The sequence below is a fragment of the Lepisosteus oculatus genome, unplaced genomic scaffold, assembly GCF_040954835.1.
Source record: "Lepisosteus oculatus isolate fLepOcu1 unplaced genomic scaffold, fLepOcu1.hap2 HAP2_SCAFFOLD_60, whole genome shotgun sequence".
Classification (NCBI taxonomy): Eukaryota; Metazoa; Chordata; class Actinopteri; order Semionotiformes; family Lepisosteidae; genus Lepisosteus; species Lepisosteus oculatus.
The window spans coordinates 1,294,504-1,316,432 of record NW_027168149.1 but is presented as its reverse complement, the minus strand read 5'-3'; the positions used below and the strand labels follow the sequence as shown (position 1 = coordinate 1,316,432).

The 21,929-nt window shown below is 45.6% G+C and overlaps 4 non-coding genes across 4 annotated transcripts; 1 reads left to right on the top strand and 3 right to left on the bottom strand.

Moving 5' to 3' along the window:
* Positions 1 to 3,650: 3,650 nt before the first annotated feature.
* trnas-aga (transfer RNA serine (anticodon AGA)) lies at positions 3,651 to 3,732 on the bottom strand. The gene has a single exon. It is a non-coding gene; the product is annotated as a tRNA-Ser (tRNA).
* Positions 3,733 to 7,979: 4,247 nt separating this feature from the next.
* Positions 7,980 to 8,052, bottom strand: trnar-acg (transfer RNA arginine (anticodon ACG)). The gene has a single exon. It is a non-coding gene; the product is annotated as a tRNA-Arg (tRNA).
* A 1,624-nt stretch (positions 8,053 to 9,676) lies between these two features.
* On the top strand, positions 9,677 to 9,758 carry trnas-gcu (transfer RNA serine (anticodon GCU)). The gene has a single exon. It is a non-coding gene; the product is annotated as a tRNA-Ser (tRNA).
* Positions 9,759 to 15,570: 5,812 nt separating this feature from the next.
* On the bottom strand, positions 15,571 to 15,652 carry trnas-aga (transfer RNA serine (anticodon AGA)). The gene has a single exon. It is a non-coding gene; the product is annotated as a tRNA-Ser (tRNA).
* Between the last annotated feature and the right edge of the window lie 6,277 nt (positions 15,653 to 21,929).

Genomic DNA, 21,929 nt, shown 5'->3' with positions numbered 1-21,929 from the left:
AATATTTGAACACGAGGATCCCCAGGAGAGAGCCTAGTAACATAAATCTTGGAGCAAAAGCAGATGATTAACTTCATAGTTTGTGTGGTTGAGCCAAAGTTGAGCATGAGGATATGTGAGTCACCATTCTTAGAAATGGATCCAACTTCAGACAGGCGTCAAAAGTAAGAGTATACAGTGCTGGGGCAATGACACTTCAATGATCAGAAGGATAACAAGAGTTTTAATGCATTGAAATTGATTTTCTGGTGATGCACACTGTCATGGAACTATTAATTTTTTAAGGATCACTTACTGACGTCAGACAGCTGCCAATTCTCCAGACTGGAAGGATGAACAGTTTATCCCCCTAGGTACCATATTTCCATATTTCGAAGCATTGGAATAATACATGTCATACAGCAACATAAAAACAGGAAGACAAGTATCACAGCCCCTATAATCGGTGTTAGTAACTTAAAAGAAAAACATTCCCCCTGGCCCAAACAGTGATTCTAACCAGGAGAGAAAAGCCGGTGTATCTTTTATGCCTCTCTCTTTATTCACCTTGTCTTTTAGTTCTTTCAAATGCTGAATAGCGAGCGTAAGATTTCCGTAATCATAGTCATTAGCTGGAATATATGTACAACAGGAGTCTCCTACTAAAGCATAGACTCCTCCAGATGCTGCATTTTGAAGGTCCAGCACGAACCTGTTCTGAAGTGCCATTAATCTAACTCCCCTTAATTCTTGTTTGATAGCGTCTAAGCCTTCTAACGTGATATTAATAAAAGAGTACATTTCATAAAAAGTCGCATGGGTGAGGCTGTAGAATGAGGCATTAAAGCACATATATAACAAGATGCATTAAATTTCTTTAACTTTACAGTATGATTTATAAATTTATACCACAAATTACTCATATCCCCCTCATTATCAGTTTCATTCAGCCAGTTTGTATACAAAGAGGCTTCGTGTTTAGATTCTTCCTCTTTTGGGGTGGTGACAGGTTTCTACATAAAAAGGAAAAAGGCTGTGCACATCAGTCCCAAGCAGGTTATCCCCATCTGTCCTTGTGGAGACATCACTCCTGCGCTTTGCTCAGTTCGTTTGTGACCTTTTTACAGTGGGAAGCATGAATCCAGGGCACCATTTCTGTGACCTTCACAGCAGTGGCAGTGGTCAGCAGCACCTGGTACAGCCCCCTCCACCTGAGTGAACACCATTTCTTTTTCCTGAAGTCTTTCACCAGAATCCAGTCTCCTTATTCACTCATTAGTTCTTACAGCACAGGTAAATCCCTGTGGGCTGGAGCCCAGCATAATCCTAGGCTTTTTTGGTCAACATTGGTCAACAGATTGGTCAACAACTGGGTAATAACTCTTAGAAAAATCTACACATTGTTCCCCTGCCTCAGCTGTGACGTTTTGTAGAACAATTCTAGCTGAAGTTGTAAAATTTCTCTTTGTTCCGTTCCTGCAAAACATCTTATTATGAACAAACAAACCACAATAATCATTTGCATCTAGGGGAATCACTCCCAAGGGTAACCCCCCTTAAAGCTATATTGTTCTACCCATCAGGTTCTGCCACTAGATAAGAGAACCTTTCCCATGAAATCATTTTTTGACCTTCATGATCCCTTCAGGGCGTACAATTAGCACAGAAGCAGCAGCTTTAGTCCACATGTTTTTCAAACAGGATATTAACGATATGATCATAACGAATAATACCAGACCCACAAATATGTATTGAACCAGAGACCCTCTCCATGTTCCTAGCACAGACTGTAGCCATGCACCAATACCCCAATCATCTGGATTGCAGGATTTACGAAGAAAATTATTTTCGCAGTAATTAATTTATTATATTTACTATATTTATTATACACGTGTAAATTAATTACTGCGAAAATAATTTACTTCGTACACTGTGCAGAGTGCCGTATACTCCTAGTTGCGGCACACACGATACATACAGTTAAAAGCCTCAGGCACTGTGTTAGATGTGTTTTCGACGTTATATATGCGTTTATTAATGTCGTCGATTTTACGGTTGCAATTCGACGTCGAGGCGACGTATATATACGTATAGTCGTATTTTCGCCGTGAATATACGTATATTCGACGAATCAATGCCCACTGGGTAAACTCTTGAGCAAACTCTGAACCAGCTCTAAGGAAACTAATCCGATTAGACGTTACTTTGACTCATCTTTTTACGCTCAGTGCTGGATTGCTCAAACTCCAGCTAGGGTTAGGGTTAGCATTCCCACGCTACTTAGACACTTTGTTTACGCTCAGTGCTGGATTTTGGGAACTTCAGGACGAGTGGGAATTTTCTCCTATCTGTCAATTCTGTTTTGTTTTGGAGACTCTTGGCTGCCTATGTTGTACAGTGCAGCGTGAAGGAAACATTTTCCAAAACTGTGTCAGCTCAAAAGTTGTAAGAAAACCTCTCCAGCTGCTTTAACTCTCTTCATTTTTGTCATTTAATGTGACACTCGATGTATAACTGGAGCCTCACATATGCAAATGGTGAGGCTCCAGTTCGACACCACTTTACAGTATCTGACAAAAGCATGGCAGACTGTGCCATGACCGGCAGATAACTTCTGCTTATTTTTACCATATTAAACATTGGAAATCCAACCACTTGCATTTGTGACACTTGATTTTGACTCCACCTAAGACTCTTAAATCTTCAAACACTTTTCTCTTCTCCTTCAACACTTGTCTGTCGGCACTATGTGGCAGCGTTGCATGACAACCCATCTCACCACGGAAAGGAACCTAACAGCTTTGGTAAGAGAGGAGAAAAGAACCTGGCCCGTACGGGGATCGAACCTGTGACCTTGGTGTTATTAGCACCACGCTCTAACCAACTGAGCTAACCGGCCTCACGACGGTGGTCCTCTCTGTGCTGCAAAAAATCGAACTCAGGGAATTTCTTTTGCCCTCCTTTGAATAGAAAGCCGTGTAATTCAGTGTACGGGCTTTCTCGTGCAGTTTCATGGTTCTTGTAACCCAAATCCTACACTGGCCTGAAGTGTCCCCCCATTTCACAGCATTTTTCAGCTGATTTAAAATGTCATTTTTAATGACCACAGAGCACTATGACCTCGGTTTTACATCTCATCCGAAAGACAGCGCCCTTTTACAACACAGCGTCTCCGTCACTATGCTGGGACACTGGGACCCGCACAGACCTCAGGGTGAGCGCCCCCCCGCCGGCACCATTAACACCGCTTCCAGCTGGAAGCTTTGTTTTCCCCTGTAGCTTACCCTCATCCGGGTACTGACCTGGCTCACACCTGCTTAGCTTCAGTGGGTTTTCAGTTGCGAGTTGCAAGGGGATGCAAGTGATGGAGCCGCTCGCTGCAAAAGCCACTGCATTGGCCGGGAATCAAACCCAAGCCTCCCGCGTGGCAGGCAAGAATTCTACCACTGAACAACCAATGCTCAGTGTCTGGGCCTTCAAAAAAGACGCTTTTTTGGTGCTCTGTGCAAAAAGCGTCGACATGCTTCCAGCTGCAAAATGCCATTCGCGGATGCTGAAGAATTTATTTCAAGGCAGCGGGTACAAGCGATTGGGCGTTTTAAAACCACCAGGAACAACAAAGAGGCGCGCTTCTTTGCTTGCGCCGGAACACACCAACTGGAGGCGGACAACGTAGTCGGCAGGATTCGAACCTGCGCGGGGAGACCCCAATGGATTTCTAGTCCATCGCCTTAACCACTCGGCCACGACTACAGCAAGCCCCGCTGCCGCTGCGTTCTTGCTACAATCTTACCTGGATCGCGAGGCGCCGGCGGAAGCCTATTTCAAAGTCGTTCTCCGTTTCAAAAAAACATTTCCAAAATACAAGCCTTGCAGACAGACACGCCTCAGAGGACTTAAGGGTGGCTTCATGTCGGAATGATAAAGTCTCCCCGTCCGGACATGAAAATGCCACTTTGTTACACACAAAAAAAGAATCAACAACAGAGAAATGCCCACAAGCATTTGAAAAGCCGCACCATGCGCACTTGAAATAGCTCTTACATTAGTGGTAGACGCAGGAATCGCCTTTTTATTTACGCTCTTACAAACGCGATGGAAAGCAAAACAAAGCAAAGCAGAGCAAAACAAAACGAACAAACGAAAACCCTCACGTCCCGCATTTGCATATAACGCCGTTACGTGCCCAAGCGGTATTGTACGTCATCCTAGCACTGCACGCCGGTGCGTATGGTATATGGGAACGAGCACACGCCACGAATCGTCTCGAATCACTCCCTACAGCTGTAAGGTGCCTTGAAGCGTGCACCCCCAACATTCTTCTTTGCTCATCTGTGAAAGGTAAACTCTTGAGCAAACTCTGAACCAGCTCTAAGGAAACTAATCCGATTAGATGTTACTTTGACTCATCATTTAAGGGATCCTTGTTAATTGGAGAAATCAAGGATTTCGAATGAGTTCTGTGTGCGTTAAAAGACAGCTATACACAGAAAACATGCAGGACACTGCTCATGATGTTTCCCGAGCCGAAACACAGTGCGTTTTTCCAAGCCATCTGACCAAGCCCGCCCACCGAAAACTGCAGCAGATCGTGTAAAGGCATTCAACTTTGTAACTACTGCACGCACAGGAAGCAGAATAAATTCCTCTTTTCAAACTGTCAAAGGTTTGCTGCAGGACATCGCACAATCTCTTTTGAACGGGGACAAACGATTTCTTATGGGGCGCAGTAAGTACAGACGTTTATAAAGCTCCACTCATGCCGACGATGCAGCATGAAGAAGCGCAACCTAACGTTTGCATTCCTAGCACTGTTGCAACCTAGCACTGTTGCATTCCCCGCATCAGTAGCTAAGAGAATATAATTTACGACTCTTGTTAATGCAGTTTCAGAAACCAGACTGAAATTTCTCAAGTATATTATTTGAATCCATTTGATGTTGGGCAACAACTATTCTTTCAAGACTCTTAGATTGAAATGGGACCTTTGAGACAGGCCTGTAGTTGTTAAGAACTTGTGGATCCAAATTTGACTTCTTAAGGAGCGGTCTAAGAACCACTACCTTAAATTGATCATGTACGACGCCTGACGCAAGCGATGCATTCATCATACTAATTATAGGTCCTGCCAGTCCTTCGAGGGAATCTTTGACTAGCTGAGTGGGGATGGGATCTAGCAAACAGGTGGTTTACTTTGTCTTACGTCTGTGTTCATGAGTTCACCATAAGAAGAAATCTGAACAGGAGTGGTGATCATGCGAGGTCACCACGGAGGAAACCACTGCTCTCCCCCCAAAAAAAACCACCACTGCCCCTCTCAAGTTTGCTAAAGACCACATGGATGTTCCACAACTCCTGGAACAATGTTCTGTGGACAGACGTGACAAAAGTTGAACTTGTTGGTAAATGTGCACAGCGTTATGTTTGGAGATAACAAAACACCGCATACCAACTCCAAAACCTCATCCCACCTGGGAAGCATGGCGGAGGCTGTACGGCTTGCAATCATCGAGGGACCGATGAATTCCGAGATGTATCAGGAAATTCTACAGCAGAATGTCAGGGTGTCTGCCTGTGATCTAAAACTCAAAAGACGCTGGGTCTTGCAACATGACAAAAACAAAGGAGTACATCAACAACAGAGTGGCTGAAACAGAAGAAATTCCGTATGTTGGGATGGCCAAGTAAGAGTCCTGACACACGCGCTTTCACTCATATGAGCTACACGGCTACCAAGATGATCTCAGGTGCGCCGAGCTGGTACGGAACATATTGAACTGATCGACGGCGAATTGTCTCTCAGACAGGCTTTTCACCTCTAAGCTCCCTGACTGACAGTGATCAGCTAGGTAGAAAAACAGTCAGCTGCTTCTAAGCCTTAAACAGCTGCATCTCGGCGCTTCCACGGAGAGATGATTTGAAAGCCGAACATCGCCCATTGGGAATACCTTACTATCACTAGTTTAAGAGACTCTTAAGGTCTTGCAGAGGTGCCTGTCTAATAGCATGCGCTTTGCAAGCTATAGGTGTTTAGGCTGAGGCAGAATGCCTGTTAACAAAATGTTTTTCTAAAGGGGCCTCGCACTCTTTTCCAAGCAATGGTCACCATCCCCACCGAGTGTCACAATGTAGTCATGTCCTAGGACATCACCTGTTAGTCTCCATTTGTCTGCCACCAACACTTTAGGTTACGGGGTCACAACCGCACCCCGGAGACCAGAGGAGCTGTTGGCGTTCTGGCGGCGCAGATTGGGCTGAAGGTGGGGCGCTTGAATCTCGCTGTTGGAGGCCGTCTGAAACTGACCCAAGCCTTTCCCTTGAATTAAATGTAAATAAGAAATGAACCCCAGATGCACATGGAATCAATCACGTGTTTCCTTTGAGCCGTTTCAGAGACTGCTCCAGAGTTTACCTTGCACAGATGCGCAAAGATTAATGATGGGGGTGCACGCTTCCAGGCGTCTTACAACTGTAGGGACTGATTAGAGACAATTCGTAGCTTGTGCTCATTTCCCTCTATTCCCCGTGTTGCAGTGGTAGGATGACTTAAATTCCTGCTTCGACACGTAACGGGATTATAATCAAGTGCAGGAGCTGAGGGCTTTAGTTTTGTTTCGTTTTCCATGGCGTTCGTAAGCGCGCAAATCAAAGGCAATTCCTGCGTCTAACACGAATGTAAATGCTTTTGAAAGTGCAGTGTGGTGCAGCTTGTAAAATCCTTGTCCACATTTTTGGTTTGTTGATGTTTTTTCTGTCTGCCAAAGTTGCATTTTGACATCCGGACTGGGGGACTTTATCATTTGAACGTGAAGCCAGCCTTAAACCCTCTGAGGCGTGTCTGTCTGCCGGCACGAATCTTGTGAAAGGTATTTTTTTTAACGGAGAGCAACTTGAAAAAGGTTTCCGCAGCCACCTCGCAGTCCGTGTTTGATTATAGGAGGAATGCGGCGGCGAAAAGCTCGCATTTGTCGTGCTCGAGTGGTTAAGGCGATGGGCTCGAAATGCATTGGGGCTTCCCCGCGCAGGTTCGAAACCTGCCGACTCCGGCGTCTGCCGCACGTCGCCTTGTGCCTGCGCGGCAGAGGCGAAGTGCCGCTTCTCCTTTCCTGGTACTATAAAAACGCTAAATCGCTTGGCCCCGCTGCCATGGAAAGCAATTCTTCAGATAACCACACATTTTGATTTCGCACCTCTGGTGCTCTACTTATGCCTTTGAAAACCTAATGAATAAAGCTGTAAGAACCGACACGATGTGTAGGTGCTCTTAAAGCACGCAGTAAAGAACTGTTAACAGCAAGGGTTTCAGTGGGTTAACTGAGGAGAAGGCGTGATCGCTAATTGTTGACTTTTTATTTGGTGTTAGAAACACTCTTACTGTGCATGACGTGCAACAAATGTAGCCACAGAAATTGCATCACGCTTTCATGTATGCTATTGCAGACACCAACGTTGCCTAGATAGAAAACCGAAATAGCCGTGGGTTTGCTTGCTGGTCTGAAGGATCTCTCTTCGAATCTCTATCATTTGTCAATGGAAGTAAAAGGCGCTGCAATCTGATACGTTCAGAATCAAACCCGCAGCTGTTGTTCGACATTATTTCTTGACTAATTACAACTGAGTGTCGCATGAGCAGTTACATAAACTTGTCTGGTATATTTGAACACCAATGCCGTTCTTCAATTAAAACTAACAGTACATTGTCAGGGACATTCAGTTCTATACAAACAAGAGACAGACAAGAGAATATTTCTACCGTTCATATGGACTACGTGTTGACTTACTGATCGGAATAATTGAAAGGTTCCGGCTCATAGCCGATGCAGTGCGTGCTAATTAGAACAGCAACGCTGAGCTCTCAGCACCGTACTGAGCCCAGGTGTTTTTCTAAAGCTGTCAGGTGCAGTTCATTTACATGAAGGAAATCTCTTACTGGGTACGATTACAATGCAGGAAGTAGCACAGACTACATAGGGAGTAGCCCGATGCGTTTAAAAACGACCCGAGCCAGGCAGGAGTCGAACCTGCAATCTCCTGATCCGTAGTCAGACGCGTTAGCCATTGCGCCACTGGCCCTGGTGTGACACTGCAGGACTGTAACCCAGTGAGATCAGCACTGCAACTAGTAAAATATTACCCCCGGTCCATTCTTTTCCAAAAGTGAGAAACACCTGTTTTCTACATTTTGTCTGTTTTAAAACCATATCTCTTTAAACCAAACCAAGAGTTTGTCTTTTGCACTGATATTCTGATTCATTTCGATTTCAAAGAAAAAAAAAACATAATCTTCCAAAGCATCATAAAATTGTCCATTCTTCCAGACTCTACTTCTCTCTTGTAGTAGTACAGCAGACCTTTCCAGGTGAGCAGATCACAGAGTCCGAAATATGCTTCCTCCATCAAGCAAAGTACCTGAACATGACTCTGTCTTCATAAAAGCGCCCCTGTAATAAAGAAATTAAATCCGAAATCAAGAGGGCAGTTGCCTACTGAAGTTCAAGAAGTCATCAATTTTAACCTAGCAACACATTAAAGGCTGCATCTATACAAGTACGATTCTAGAAATGCTCACCAGATTACGTTTTAAGAAGGAACTGTGCCTCAGGTTCCGCCGAGATCTTAACTTGGATGGCAGGATTCAGAGTCCGGAGTGCGGACTGATGGCGCACGGAGGGTCCACATACTGTGGATCCCTCAGTTTTCTTCCGCGTGTTTAAACCGCCAGCGTGTGACTCCCCTGTCCCCGTGACCTCATTGCTCTGCTCTCGCCTCTGTGCAGCTGAGCCCGACTCATGGTAAAGTGGAAAACAATATGCCCTCAACGTGGGATTTACTCTGGATCGAGGATAGATGTCACCTTTTTATCGTTGAACAGGATGTATGTGATGTGGCGACTAGGTTCAATTTTGTATCCTCTTTAAAAGATTAAGGACTGGGGTGAGCGTGATTTACCACCCTTTCAGCTAAGAACCTGACATGAGCACCGTTTAAGCTGCATAGACTCGGTCGTTTAACTCTTCTCCATTAGCAGGGTTAAGGGTAAAGAAAAAAACATTGCTGACTTCTTTTTTTTTTTGCCAGCCGCGAGCGCTGATTAGCAAGGTTTGTATTTCATGTTTTGCAAGTTGCATCCATTTTAAGAAAAACAAGTCGTTCAAGACAGGAAATGAATGCTTGCATTTAATTAAGGCTAGACGTAGGCAGTTGTCCATAATGACCAGTTCTGTTCGAGAAGACAGAACAAAAAAGGCACCGCTGGGATTCGGATGCAGGGTCTCCTGTTTACTAGACAGGCGCCTTAAGCAACTAAGCCACAGCGCCCCAGGAGAGCTGTCCTTTTGCAGCCACTTGGACACACCACTCAGACACATCTGCATTCGGTGTGTGCTCCGCCTGCTCGCCGAGCAACTTGCCACCTTTACATACAATAGCAACATCAACACCAAGAGAAAGGGTGACAAATGGCTTTTATCTGGAACTTTTCATGTCCAAGGAGCGCAATGTGCTTTCTGTGTACAACAGGGCCACTGAACTCCACACTGGCCACTGAACCACAGCAGTGGCTTGCTGGCTTGACATCTCCCAAGGAAAATGTTGAAATCGCACATGGAACAGGAAAATGACCCTCGAGTACGAGGGAAAAAAAAGAAAAAGATCATCTGGAGCGCGCCAACCCATGTCCGGACAGCCAAGATCCCTCGACGAGGTGGCCGAGTGGTTAAGGCGATGGACTGCTAATCCGTTGTGCTCTGCACGCATGGGTTCGAATCCCATCCTCGTCGCGCTCCATGTCTGACACGTGTGCCCGTTTGGCGTTGGCCCTCCTGTCGTTTGCTCCGGTTCTAGAGCCGTGCATTTTCTAGCGGTGGCTGAACATGGTATAGTAGGCTAACGTCGGTATCGAGCAGTAACAGTAACGGTATTTACGTGCCGCTGCTGCCAATTGGCTCTGGCTTGAGACCGCATTTTCACTTACTTGCAACGCAAACGGAGAAAGCGATTTTTGACAGTCTCTCGAGAGACTGCGCTAGGTGTTTAGGGATAGACTGTGAGTTCCCCCTGGGATGGTGGCCTCTCAAATAGTTTGTGATTCCTCTAGACGTTTATACAGTAGAAGCCTGCTTCGTGGCTTAAATCCAAGCTAAGGAAACGAGTTAGATGTCTGATGCAGAACTGCGAATTCAATGAAGGGGAACACTACAGTACATTGCACTGTATGTGTGAGGAAAGCTGCCCCCTTCAGTCCCTTGTCGACCGAACAGAGGACTGTAAAGGATACCGCCAAGAAACTTAAGGATGCTGGTTGGAATCCAGCTCCAAAGAAGCCCCTTTGGGTGTTATGTCATCAAAAAGTAAGAACAGCGAATCTCCCTTTGATCAAAAGTGCAACAGAGCTGTTTTCCGTGGAGCAGGTTTCAGACCCGTAGACCTGTTTTATTTGTAGGGCAGGGCGCATTCCCAAACGCGAATCTCAAAGTGCTTTGGGCGGAGTAGCGGTGAGGCTTATTAATAAGAAAGAATTAAGTGTTTCTGAGCTTTCACAAATTAGGCCTCATCTCTCTGTTCATCTCTGTGGTGCAGCCACAGAGAAACTATTCATGCAGGCTGATTTAAGGTTTCCCTTGATAAGGGACAGCTCCCAAAGGGGGATGCACTTAGCTAAGCCTGGCTATCATGATCAATGGTCATCCATTGGCGCCTATCTGTCTAGGGAGTGCCAGATGGACATCTGGACTGCATTCCTAAGTGTCAGGAGTAAGTGACTCATATCTCACCTTGATCAACCAATCAGGGACTGGTAGGGCCGAGTAACCCACGTGGGACTCTGATGCCCATGGAACTTTCAGCCAATCAACGAGCTGAAGTTCCTCCAGGTAAAAACAGGCAACACAGAGAGCCTGAGAGATTCAGTGGGAATTCAGTAGAGATTTCTGTGGAGTTTTCTAAAGGGAATTCAAAGGAGAATTCCAGGGCAGGACAGCCCAGGAGCAGAAGGCTCCCAAGGGCAGGACATTCTCACAGCGCGCCTCCTGACCATCCTAAGACTCAGCCCGGACAACCACGGAACGGCCAGTGTGTCCGAGTGCCAGAACTTTCCTTTGTTCTAAGAGTCTAGAGCGGAGGTTGCCAGAGAGTAACCAGAGGATCCACCCGAGGTTAGCACCAGCAGCAGGCCTCGTGAACAGGTCGGAACTGTGGACAGTTGAATCACTATTCAGAACTAGCTCTTCATCAGGAACGAACCGGTCTTCTTCTTGACTTGCTGGGACCCACAGTCATCTTTTCTCCTGTGCACAAACTTTGCTAGTTAAAGCCAACACTAACTAGCCGGTCAGTGAGCATCAGCAGGGCACCGTCGCAACCCGCACAGCACAGCCTGGCACCTAGACAGAGAGCGCGGATTGGACAGCAACAAGCCTGCAACTGTTTCTTTGTGCCCGCAGGAGATCTGAATCCCCAGAGATTGGATGAGTATTCAACTTCACTGCATTACTGCTCGAGAATTCAATTGTTATCCCAACCAGTTGATATCAATTTAATTCCTAAGAGTTATGTACTTGTTTTCAGTATCTAATGTAGAAGTTATAACCAGGTTCATTTATGAAATGGTCTAAATGAATGATATACTGAACGTATGTCCTCTTGATATGTGTAACACTTTGTAACTGACTGAATATATACCTTTTGTATTCTGATAACCCTCTCGATAAGATCTGTTCGTTTTACATGCATATTCTATGTATTGTAACGCCCTCGCCTGGTGGTAAGGAGGAAGCGCCCCTAGGCGCTCGTAGTACCGCTGGGCATGCTGGGAGTGGTAGCCGGAGTGCGGCCTACGCGAGAGAAGCTCGCCCCAAACCCAAAGTCCGTCAAGGCTCTCTGCGCCCTGTGGGAGGCCTTGGAGGTAAAGGACGGGGTGCTGCGCCAGGGGTGGCGGGTACCCTCCAGTGGCGAGGTACGGTGGCGGCTGATGGTGCCTTGGTCGCTCCGCGGGGCGGTGCTCCGAGCAGTGCATGGCCAGCCGGGCGTGGGGCACTTTGGCGGTAAAAAAACCCTGCAGCGCCTCCGAGGCCATTTTTATTGGGGTCTTTGCCACCGGGACGTGGAGCGGTACTGCCGAACGTGTGCGGTGTGCGTGGCGCAGAAGGGTCCCCCCGAGCGCTCTCGGGCCCCCCTCCAACAACACCAGGTGGGGGCTCCTATGGAGCGGGTGGGGGTGGACGTTTTGGGCCCGTTTCCGCGCACCGAGGCCGGGAACCTCTACGTCTTGGTGGCCATGGATTATTTTATGAAGTGGCCGGAGGCCTACGCCCTCCCGGACCAGAGTGCCCCCACGGTGGCCGATGCACTGCTGGAGGGGATGTTTGCCAGGCTGGGGGTGCCGGAGGAGTTACATAGTGACCAGGGGCGTAACTTCAAGTCCCAGGTCTTCGCCAGAGTGTGCCAGCGCCTGGGGATCACTAAGACGCGGACCACACCGCTGCATCCCCAGAGCAACGGGTTGGTGGAGCGGTTTAATCGTACGCTCACCACCCAGCTGGCCACCCTGGTGTCCCGGCACCAACGGGACTGGGACCGCCACCTCCCCCTTGCGCTCTGGGCGTATAGGACCGCGGTCCAGGAATCCACCAGGTGCACCCCGGCCTCACTCATGCTGGGCCGGGAAATGTGAACCCCGGTGGACCTGGTCTTCGGCCCGCCGCCCGGAGACTGGTCGGCACTGCTGGCTGGTCCGGCAGAAGCGGCACTACGACCTGCGCTGCAGGGGGCCTGCCTTCCAGCCCGGGGACTCGGTTTGGGTGTACAACCCCCGCCGCCGCAAATGCCTCAGCCCTAAGCTGGCGCCGTCGTGGGAGGGGCCCGCTGAGGTACTCTGGGTGGTGGGCGAGGTCTGCTACCGTGTCAGGTTGCGAACACGGGGGAGAGTGGTGGTCCTGCACCGAGACCGCCTGGCCCCCTACCGGGCTCGGGAGGAGGAGCCGTGTGGGGAGGCTCTAGAGGACCAGCCGGGGCTGGAGCCGGCCGATAGTGGGGCGTCCGTGGGTCGCCAGCCGTCACCGTGGCGCAGCGGCTGCTCACGCAGGGTTCCACAGCAGTTAGCCGAGTACGAGTACAGCCTGAGGGGGGTGTTCGACGTCGGCGAGACGCCAGACGCTTCAGGTTTTTAAGGAGTAAGAGTGCAGGGGGTCTAAACCTGCGATCCAGTGTGTTGAAGTATTTCACAACACTACCCCTAGCACATCTGGAAATAAATCCTCATAATGATTATTGCCCTGGGCATGTACCAAAAAATCACTGAGCATATATATATATATCACTGTGTTGAAGCTAGAGACACAGAATAAGTGCAAACACATCCTAAATACAGTGTTCCTGCACCTTTGACCTCATCCAGAATGTATCGTTTTTTGAAAGGGATTGCTGTCAGAATGCACAACTGAATCCCAAACAGAATCTCTAGTCAAATATGATCATTTGTGAAACAGGCAAATGAGTCTCTCAGGTGCCCATTACTCATTTTCAGACACAATTATGCAATACTTTCACCATGCGTTGAGCAAAAGTGATTAAAGATACCAGAGGTAAGGTTTAAAAGTGATTCTGAGGTGCAACACATCAGCGATACAGCTAGGCATCTGAAATGCGGGGTTTGAGAGCCCTTCAGGGAACACCGTACCCTAAAGGTACCAAAAGTCCACTAGTATAAGCATTAAGTCACTGTCACCCCTGTTACAATGTGATTGCTACATATCTTCATTTCTTTGGTTTTTAAGGAGTAAGAGTGCAGGGGGTCTAAATCTGCGATCCAGTGTGTTGAAGTATTTCACAACACTACCTGTAGCCCGACTGGAAATGAATCCTCATTCTGATTATTGACTTGGGCATGTACCAATAAATCACTGAGCATATATATATATATATCACTGTGTTGAAGCTAGAGACCTTTATGTAATATTATGATGCTAAAATGTCATTTTCACATATATTAATGTAATAAATGATTGCTTATGCTTTATAAACAAATCTAATTAAAATAAAAGCTTACGTTTTGTATTTATCTTGTACCATAGAACATGATTTGCTTTGTATTTCAAGCCCACAAAGTGTCCAACTGACGCACTACATGATATAAGGAAGATTATCACATGCATATCGGTATTATCTTTCTTATGAAAATGCATTCCTTTCATTACCTTTTACTTTTTAAAATGAACTCAAATTGTGTATAATGTAATAATTTAAGTAGAATAGATTCTAATAATATAATGATCCAGTGTGTTGCACTACTTCACTGCTTCACTGCTCTATGCCGTCTGGAAATAAATCCTCAGACTGCTTACTGCCCTGGGCATGTACCAATAAATTACAGGAGCACATCTATATATCACTGCGATGAAGCAGGAGACACACAATCACTGCAAACACATCCTAAATACAGTGTTCCAGCACCTTTGACCTCATCCAGTACGTATCATTTCTTGAAAGGGATTGCTGTCCGAATGCACATCTGAATCCCAAACAGAATCTCTAGTAAAATACGATCATTTGTGAAACAGGTAAATGACGGTCTCAGGGGCCCATTCCTCATTCTCAAGACATATCTATGCAGTACGTACACCATGCATTGAGCAATAGGGATTAAAGACACCACAGGTAAGGTTAGATGTCATTCTGACTATATTCTAAAATATTGGACTCATATTCTTATGATGGCAGTCACTTATGATAGTGACAGAGACGCTGTGTTGTAAAAGGGCGCTGTCTTTTGGATGAGATGTAAAACAGAGGTCACAGCGAGCTGAAAAACACGTTTTGAAAAGTGTGCTTTTCCTGCCCCAGAATTTAAATGGGGGTGACCAAAGTTGCCCAAACGTGTTTATTTCTGCTGAAAAACCTGTTTTGACAACTTCTGCACAGTGGGGTTAAGGGCTGACTCAGTGGGCTCTAATGAGCCAGGCAGTTACATTGGGATTCCAAGGTTTGAAAAAACACGTTTATTTCGAGCTGAAAAACAAGTTTTGAAAAGTGTGCTTTTCCTACCCCAGAAGTTAAATGGGGGTGACCAAAGTTGCCCAAACATGTTTATTTCTCTGTCACTATGCTGGGGAATTGGGACCCGCACAGACCTCAGGGTGAATGCCCCCCCGCCGGCACCATTAACACCGCTTCCAGCTGGAAGCTTTGTTTTTCCCTGTAGCTCACCCTCATCCGGGTACTGACCTGGCTCACACCTGCTTAGCTTCAGTGGGTTTTCAGTTGCGAGTTGCAAGGGGATGCAAGTGATGGAGCCGCTCGCTGCAAAAGCTACTGCATTGGCCAGGAATCGAACCCGAGCCTCCCACGTGGCAGGCAAGAATTCTACCACTGAGCCACCAATGCTCGGTGCCTGGGCTTTCAAAAAAGACGCTTTTTTGGTGCTCTGTGCAAAACGCGTCGACATCTGCTTCCAGCTGCAAAATGCCATTCGCGGACACTGAAGAACTTATTTCCAAGGCAGCGGGTACAAGCGATTGGGTGTTTTAAAACCACCAGGAACAGCAAAGAGGCGCGCTTCTTTGCTTGCGCCAGAACACACCGACTGGAGGCGGACAACGTAGTCGGCAGGATTCGAACCTGCGTGGGGAGACCCCAATGGATTTCTAGTCCATCGCCTTAACCACTCGGCCACGACTACAGCAAGCCCTGCTGCCGCTGCGTTCTTGCTACAATCTTACCTGGATCGCGAGGCGCCGGCGGAAGCCTATTTCAAAGTCGTTCTCCGTTTCAAAAAAACATTTCCAAAATACAAGCCTTGCAGACAGACACACCTCAGAGGACTTAAGGGTGGCTTCATGTCGGAATGATAAAGTCTCCCCGTCCGGACAAGAAAATGCCACTTTGTTACACACAAAAAAAGACTTTCAGAGGCTTCCCGGATGTTTCCACCAGATTAAAATATTCACCGATGCAATGTCCATTCTGGAAGTCTGGTTGAAGCGGTTGAAGCGGTTTAGTCGGGATTTGTTCACCATCTCTGTTGCGCGTGAGTTTTATTTTCAGGTCTACGCCATTCAGTAGTCCCAGTGGGCAAAAGACGTATAATATACGTCTATTAAACGCATACCTTAGACGTCTAAAAGTGGTCTACAATTCGTCTAGAATGAAATTCTAATATACGTCTAAAGTTATACGTCAATTATACGTCTATGTTTAGACGTTCATTATACATAAATGGTTGGAGTTCTATTATACGGATAAATTTAGAGGACTATTATACATATATGGTTGGAGTTCCGGATAACTTTAGAGGTCTATTATACGGATAACTTTAGAGGACTATTATACGTATATGGTTAGAGGTCTATTATACGTATATGGTTAGAGGTCTATTATACGGATAACATTAGAGGTCTATTATACGTATATGGGTAGAGGTCTATTATACATCAAAGATAGATTTTATAGGCGTAGAAACAAGTAAACCAAGCCAATGATTAGGTTTAGAAATGTATTCTGAAAATACACATTCACACCTGAAACATATGTATTTCAAATTATACATGGTATACAATCAATCAACAATCAACATATGGGCAATAATCATAAAAAACACAACTAGTCTTAAACTTCAGCTACAAATTCTGGTAACATGGCAATATACAGTATAGTAATGACAAACACAAAACTAATTACTTTAACACACTAACTCAAAACCACATTTTGATTCAAATATACATTTTAAAATGTACAACTTCTATATTTCCAAGAAAAAAAAATATTTCAATGGAAGTTAAGACAATTTTTGTCCACTATTTGCAAACCCTGTCTAATTGTCCTAATAGTTAGAACCAAAAATCTATTATTTTCAGTGTCCAGATCTCCTGGCCCCCTGCCTTGCATATGCATTCTTCAAGTAACACATTGCGTGCTCCTTTATTTCTTTTTCTGTTGATGTAGGGTGGGACTTCAGCACCGCAGCTAGGAGAAAATTGTATAATATTACTTCCCAAATAAATGATGATTAATATCTTCTTTAGTATAATCTAAAAAATGAACGGTTTACTAAGCTCAAAGCTGAAATAAATGTATAAAATTTGGCTTGCATCATAGCAGTTGAGCAATAAAGTCTGTCCTAATTAAAGAGTACCCAAAGTTTGAAAGTACAACATAGAATAAGAATAAGAGAAACGGCAAAACGATTTTGTGTCATCTTCCCCATTCACACTATTTTATGTGCCATTTTTTGCTTATTCACATACTATTTTAATCAAAATAATATTAAGAAAGATCTGTATGTATTCAGATAGTATTATTATTGTTCATACTTACTCGTCAAAAGAGGATTGCTGAGATATTTGCAGATATACTTCTACGTTTGAAAAACGTGTCCAAAATGGTGACCAACGAATACTAGCAATGCATTGTGGTATATAACCGGAAAATATGCTGGGTTCGATATTTTCTCAACGTATGCGTTTATTAATGTTGTCGATATTATGGTTGAAATTTAACATTGATAATACATCGCGGCTATGTGCCCCCTGCTATGAGCTGATGTGCAATTTTAACGCATGCAGTTAGTAAGGATCGGTCACTGTTGTATAGTATTATATATAATGACATTATGGAATAGGATGGGGACAGGCCTGGCATCACGGGGGGAGGGGGGAATGTCGCCCCTTCAGTTTTGGGCAAAAAGATTTACCTAACTTAATTTGCGCCCTAAAAAAATAGTTGTACTTTGTCAATGGTCAGACAACACTAAATGACACGAACAGTCACTCAGTCTGTTTGATGGGCAGGAGGGCTATCCGTCCAGGAACTGCACATATCAGTGTCGTTATTGAGTGTCAACATTACGATCCTGTTTGCTCAGGTGGACCGATTCCTTGCAGTAGTTTATCATTATACTTAAAATCGTTATATAACTAGGACTAGTTATAGCAGTCTGTGCTTTCTGTTGGTTTTACAACATTTTTTTCTTAACGATTCAGAACATCCATGTAGCTGCAAAAATGAACGCTTATGGTACTTTTCGCTCCAGGCAATACAAACTGTGAGAGTGACGAAAAATGTGAAACTGAACTTCATCGCAAATACCAGATTGCTAGTCGTTATCTTCTATCATGAAGCACTAGTCAATGGCATAGCTGCGAGATTTCATTTGGGTAGCTGCACCGTACAGCTCCGTTTCAACCGAAATATCATCCCCCCCTCAGAATTTCAGACGCCCCCCTACAGATTTTTCCCCGGGCACCGCGCACTGATGGGGGATGGGGTGTCCAGGAAATGGTATCAACTTTTGTCAAGAAAATAAAAATAGAAACTCTATAGGCACTCAAACATTTTACTGTTTTTTTTCAGGCAGGTGGCAAGACCCCCTCAGCAAAACCCTTGTATGCCAAGCTGTGGGCATTGATTCGTCGAATATACGTATATTTACTGCGAAAATATGGCTATACGTATATATACGTCGCCTCGACGTATAATCAACGTCGAATTGCAACCGTAAAATCGACGACATGAATAAACGCATATATAACGTCGAAAACACGTCTAACACAGTGCCTGAGGCTTTTTACTGTATGTATCGTGTGTGCCGCAACTAGGAGTATACGGCACTCTGCACAGTGTACGAAGTAAATTATTTTCGCAGCAATTAATTTACACGTGTATAATAAATATAGTAAATATAATAAATTAATTACTGCGAAAATAATTTACCGTATTTTCGCCGTAAATATACGTATATTCGACGAATCAATGCCCACTTGGGTAGTTTGTCCTGAAAAAACAGGTCTGCATGAATGTGACCCAGGAGCTCCAGTTTTCGACTTTGCGTTGTGTATGGTGCTCTTTTTTGGAACCCCTGATTGGGACCATCCAAAATTGTGGACTCGTGTTGACTGGCTGTGTCTTTGTAAAAGAGCCCTGTTGAATACTGCGTCTTCAGCGTCTCGTCACTGTAGTTCAGGACAGACTCTATAAAGGCTCTGTAAGGATAGCAGTTGTTGCTCTGGCTGATCAATCGGTCTCCTACGGTGATGTCAACCTGGCTGAAGATGGCTGTGATGGGGTAATTCACCAGACTCACACGGGCTGCCGCATCAATGTCCTGACCGTCTGCTTCTGTTATTTTACAGGTCAAATAGAGCAGGGTGTTGTTTAAATCTAAATAATCTTCTCCGTTGCCGGCGACGTAGAACTCCAGAGGTGCGTTTTCTGTTAGGGCTGTGAGGGGTGGAACATCTATGTAAAAGCTTTTCTCGATGCTTGTTTGGGTAGGCGCTAATTGAAATATGTCCAGCTCCGACTTGGCGCATTCTGCAGACCCGCCGTGAACAAAAGCCATATTTAAAATATGTCTCGTTTCATGTCTTGTTGATTGTGGTGTGTCACGCCCTTCTTGGTCGACCTGAAGCTTTTATGAGTTGACTGTCTGCGCTTAGCCGTTCTTTTATCAGGTTTCGGAGGCCCCCGACGGTGAGATGATGACGTCTGTCTTTTTCTCTTGACAACCCTGCGGATGTATGCTAGACCCGAACCTTCCTGCTGATGTGCATCCACCTTAAACATGGCAGCGATTGTAACGTTGCTGACCACGTCTTTGGCGATGTTTTTAGCCGCCGATGCCATGTACAGCTTAGCTTTTTCAAACCCGCGTTTCAGAAAAGGCAGGCTTTTCTAAATAGCACTCTGAAAATACCCCCGATACCCGCGCCGTACTGAACCGGTAGCCCTGAAAATCCTGGTAATCCATAACAGCCTGTTGTTTGTAGTAGTGCGTATACAGAGAAGGATCCCCGTAGCTCTTGATGACCGTCATCCTTTTAGATGTTTGTCGCTTTCACAGGTCTGAAATGCAGCTTGACGATGACCTTTCCAAATGCAAATGACACGTGTTCGTTTTGATCCGTCTTTATTTCAATAGTGATGTTGTTAAAATGGTCGATGCTCACCGGCACGTAATGGGGTTTGTCGTACAATACTGTGACGAATTCACCATCCACGCCTCTAAAGGGCACACAACACAAAATTGGTGCGTAGACGTCGCCTATTAACTGGTGTTCTATGATATCGGTGTATATATACATGGTGTTAAATCTGCCAGTCATATCGACGGGGTGCGGTGATTTTACACCCACGACACCCGACTTGAAACCCAACATCCTCGCCAGGCGGTTATGCACCTGTATAACAATCCGTTTATCACTAACAATCCTTACCGACCGGCTAATGGGGTTGTACTTAAGACTTACAGCCGTTAACTTGGATTTTTCCACAGCCGTTTCATTGCAGTTTCATTTCATGCCAAGAGCTGCTCGATGTTGCTGTAGTACCCTCTCGGTAAGATACAGGTCCATATAGTCTTGAGCTCATCACTGACGAACAGAAAAACTTTGTCTTCATCAAAAGTGTGTAGTGTATGTGGATAGTGCAGCTCGACCAGGCCCACTTCCCAGCTCCCGTCCAGGGCAATCGCCTTTGCCAGATGCTCTGTGAAGCACGCATTGGTGTTCTTTGGAAACATCTTTGAGGATGAATTACTGGTGGCATTTTTCACCACCTCTATATGTCTCGGAGCTCGGAAGCCTTTACCCAACTATTGAATTTATCGCTCCAGCCGCGCCACTTTACCAAAAGCTGTTTGTTTTTGCCACGACCCCTGGCTGCTAAAATCGTTTGGATGCGGTAGACGTTCTCAACATCAGGGTTTATCTTCTGTAGCTCTTCTGCATAGAAGGAGCCCTTAATATCGTCGCCTGCGTAGTCCTGCAGTTTGTAATAGGGTCTCAGAGCCGAGGTCCGCTCTTTGACAATGAAAATGCGCCGGCTTGTGCAGAGTATAAGCAGCCTGGCCGGACAACCACTCGGCCACCCGGCCGCGGCTGGCGCTGCTCACACCCCGGGATCTCGCGGCCCTCACCAGACTCCCCGCGCCGACGTAACTACCCGATTCCCTAGGTTTATAATAGAGCGCACTCAACCCCGCTGCAGACATGGTCCCCTTCCAAACCAATACACACTTTCACACACCTAAAGCGAGGGATGTGCCACCATGGGGCTTTGGGACCTTGAGGCTCCGGACCGACCGGCCGGGGGGGAAGACGGGAGTTCCGACCCTTAACGACACACCATTGGCTCCTGAGTCAATAGAGTCATGATGTTTATGGCTGACATCATTTCACATTGGTGAATTTTAAGCTAAGAAATAAAAACATTTACAATGAAGATACCATTGCTTAATTTTAAATGCCTTTAAAAAATAAATACCTCCTGAGAATAATTTGCCACTCCCAGATCCTTGGTAAGGTACTGTTTGAATCCAATCAGGAGAGGAGCATCCAGGGAGTGCTTTCTATAGAGTCCAGCTTGAGCCACTCTCTTCCGGAGAGCCTGCTGATACTTTTTAACTACTCAGGGCCTGTAAGGATATAAAACACCGGTTTAAACATTTTATACCTATAAGACAAATAAGAATTTTAGTAAAAAATAGATACATCTGAAAAATAAAAAGTCTTACTGCTGATAGAATTCTTCAGAGCTCACATCTTCCCCTTCCTTATCCGCTTCTGTTTCAGTTTCTAGAGCAGCCTCTGGCATCTCTTCCTCCTGGACAGCGGCCTCTTGTTCAGGGCCGCTGGAATGCAGGTAGATTCTTTTCAACATGCTTTTACATAATATGTTGTAACAATGATTTCAAAAAGAAACTACAGAAGCCTTACAGATTAAAAATATCTCACCTTGCCAATGTGTCTTCAGGCTTCCCATGTACAAAAAGGCCCAAGGACTCTAGCAGTCTTAAAACCACTATCCTGTTTGCCTCACCAGACACGATCTCTATTCTGTGGTAATCCACGATGACCCCGTTCTTCAGGTGATTCATCATGTCCTCCCTCGCCTGTTGAGAGGCCATCCTGATCTCTTCTGCCGTGGCGTGCTTCATACACGCCCTCTTCAAGTGAGCAGGA